A 3318-nucleotide genomic window follows, 5' to 3' on the forward strand; every position below is an offset into this window, starting at 1 on the left:
TTTCTTCAGTAGCACTAGCTGTTTGCGAATTATTCAGCTGAGGGATTTGTCTGACATAATACATCAATGTCACGATTTTAACTCAGCTAAATAAATATCAACCTCCTCCATTTTGTCTTTCTGACGGCCTGGGTGAATGCAGCTTAGGTATTCACTTGTGTCGCTTACTTTAGTGTGCTCTGTTTGTGTTTGTACATGTGCTTTGTTTGTGCTTTGTGCTTTGCTTACTGTGTATTGATTTCAAGGGTGCCTGCAGCACATGTGCGAACAAAATTGAAGCGTTGGTTACCGAAAACCTCAGTTTGAAGGAGGAGAACGATGTGCTCAGGAGGTCACTAGAGGCAGCTCAGAAAGCATCTGGTATGCCGTAGCCTTTTGGTTTTTTGGTTGCATGGCCAAGCTGCATAAATAAGACAGGATGTAGTCTCTGAATTGTGGCATGTAGTGTTACTCGTAGCTATTGTATGCAAGTGTGGACTGTGAACCAGTGTGTCTGCAAATGACCTACAACATTATTGTTCTCTAACAGCACTGTGCCACTGCCGTTAGCATAGACATCATATATGCAATGGTTGTGTGCACATTCAGGATAGCGTAGCACAATTTACTACAGAACTTGTTTGCTGCATGCCTTGGGTGTAGGGCTGTTGCATGGCCGTGACTGTTGCTGCCTGCTTTTCTGTTCTCAGTTTGCTTAAGAACATTATGCTGGCACAGAAGATGTTTCGCTAGTAATCATTGTTGCATTGAAAGGTAGCGCATGTGTTTACCTTATTGTTCCAGAGCCGGCAAAGATGGTGAAAAGACTGCAAAAAATGCTCGAGAACAAAGACAAGGTAGTGAATGAGGCCATTTTGGAAACCACAAAGGTGCGTATCAGTGGTGAAACCAATCTGATCACATTGCTGCATCAGAGTTTGCACAGAGCCTTGAACCTTGGAAAACCTTGGACTTGAAAGTTCTAATACCAGGTCCTTGATTTTAGGTCTCCCGTGAGAACAAGTCAACCAGCAAAAGGCAACTTTTGCTGGTTGACTTCCAGTTCCAAAACAACAAACTTATGTGGGTTATTGAAAACAGATACCACACCACAGGAAGACACGCATCCTATTAATATGTGAAATTATGCTGGGGAGAGGGAATTATATAACAACAGCAATTAACTTATGTTGGAAATCTTGTGCGTTCAGGTTGACATCGGCAGTGGTGTGATTGTCGAAAAGGTCATTCTAGAGCGGTTGGAACGGGCTTGCCAGTGCAGCCCAGGCAAGTTTGCCCGCTCCCTCTTGCGTCACGTCTTCACTGAAGACGAGCTTCGGGGAAAGACTCTCTTTGGCACCAAGAGCAACCTACACAAGGACAGACCAGCTAAGGGAGCCCTTGATCCAATTCGTACCAATGCTGTCATAGGTAAATATGTTTATGCTGTCTGGCTTTTTTACTCCTATCACATCTGTTTTGTGCAGTATCACTTCTGTTATGTTTGTCAATCAGAGGCATGTCCAAGCAGATATTGTATCCTAAGGAAAGGGCAAAAACACAGGAGAGTTCCCATGTACACTTTGGTGGTGTGCGGTAATAGTCATCATGCACCGAAGTAGTTCAAAGTCGGCAGGCATGTCGTAAAAGCTCTCTACTTACATATGCTTGTCATTGAGCTGTCGCCAAAGGAAGCATGCATGTCATGTCTCAAAACAGTGCTAAGAGTACCAAAGTTTGCGATTTTTTAAATAAATGTAACTGGGCTTTCTATACAAGCTAAACCCTGCACGTGAAGAGCTGAGCAGATGTACATTCCATAACATCCTTACTCTCACAAAAAATTTAGTTTCCGAAAAATGTTTGTAATGTCAACAAAATCGCTTCAACGCGCATACTTTAGGGAGTAAATTTGTTGTTGTAATATCACGCTAGACAGGAGCGCTTCCAATAGAACTCTAGGGAATGCCTTGAGTAGACGTACACAAAAATCAGAAGAGTGCTGTTTGTTAAACTCAACCAATATTTTTACCTTGAAAACATCCAGCGCTGCGTGCTCATCCTCAGGGGTGGCATGCTGTAACAGTTCTTCCTTAAATGGGGTAATAGACAAAAAGAAACTACACAGGAAACACAAAAAACTAGATGCAAAATAAATAATTTGCCAAACTCCAAAGAAGATACTTTACTTGCAATTTAAAATTCTGCGATGAACTTTACCAAAAATAACTAACCTTTTTATGAGAGCAACAATATTTTTTGTTGGAATGTGCATCTGATGTTCTTCACGTCTAGGATTTCGTTTGTATAGGAAGTATCAACCATTGGTATTTTAGTGCTGTTTTCAGGCGGCAGTAACACTCAAAGATACGTAAGCAGAGAGCTCTGTGCCTCCTGATTTCTAACTACTTCTGTGCGCTATGACGGTCACCGCGTGCTACTAAAGTGAGCATGTTTTTTTTTCCTCAGGGCGTCAACTTTGAAGCCCTTTTGCTGTGGAACCCTTAAAAGTTTGGGACTAATATTTCGTATTTGACATCCCCCTGCCACCCCGGAGCACACTGATTTTCCCCCAAAAATTGTGGTGCTCAATCAGCATCGCTGGATGAGTTGGCTGCAATGCACCAGCCCCAATATCATGCAATAAACAGGAAAGTGGCGAGGTCCCATCGCAAGCTGTGTTATGTGTGATTTTTTGTGGGTTCTGTGAAGAGTTTCCTTGCGAATGGGAGCATAGTTGCTTTTGGAGTTGGCTCATAATGCATACGAACTCTTTTTCGCTCCTTATGCTGCCCTTCATCATCTATTCACACCCGCATGCTGCACACAGCCACTGTCTTCACACAGCATAGCAGATGGGAAACGTGTTTTACTGATACAGATATGGGTATATAAAATGCACCTTTTTGCTACTGTCAATGTGACAGTGTTTCGTACAACATTCGTGTGACAATCATTTGTATAATGCCATGCTTATTTTCAGTTTTTTTTTTTCTTTTTTAGGGTACACATGCAGCAAGTTTTCCCAAGCAAGCATCACATACATAAAAAATAGCCTGGCGTCAATGTTGGCACGAGAGATGAGGTGAACGGATGGCACAAGGTACAGTGGCAGCAACTAGTCTCCGCTTAACTGTAACGTTACCCTATGTTACTGTAACGTTCTCTGCTGCTAATGTACACGCATAGGTCGGTGTTTCTGTCCTCCAAAACTCCCGATCAGAATCATCTGATTAGGTGTGAGTTCAGGCCCTGCTGCGCAGTCACGTGAAGGTTGACATGGCGTATCTATGAGCTCGATCATGCCGCATATTAGTGCTGCACTCAGCGAATAATATC

The 3318-nt window shown here is 42.8% G+C and overlaps 1 long non-coding RNA gene across 1 annotated transcript; it reads left to right on the forward strand.

Annotated features, from left to right (window-relative positions):
* Nucleotides 1-839: 839 nt before the first annotated feature.
* On the forward strand, nucleotides 840-3035 carry LOC135376212 (uncharacterized). The gene is made up of 3 exons (XR_010417579.1): nucleotides 840-869; nucleotides 1191-1410; nucleotides 2983-3035. It is a non-coding gene; the product is annotated as an uncharacterized LOC135376212 (long non-coding RNA).
* The last annotated feature ends 283 nt before the right edge of the window (nucleotides 3036-3318 follow it).

This window comes from Ornithodoros turicata, unplaced genomic scaffold, assembly GCF_037126465.1.
Source record: "Ornithodoros turicata isolate Travis unplaced genomic scaffold, ASM3712646v1 ctg00001056.1, whole genome shotgun sequence".
Taxonomy (NCBI): domain Eukaryota; kingdom Metazoa; phylum Arthropoda; class Arachnida; order Ixodida; family Argasidae; genus Ornithodoros; species Ornithodoros turicata.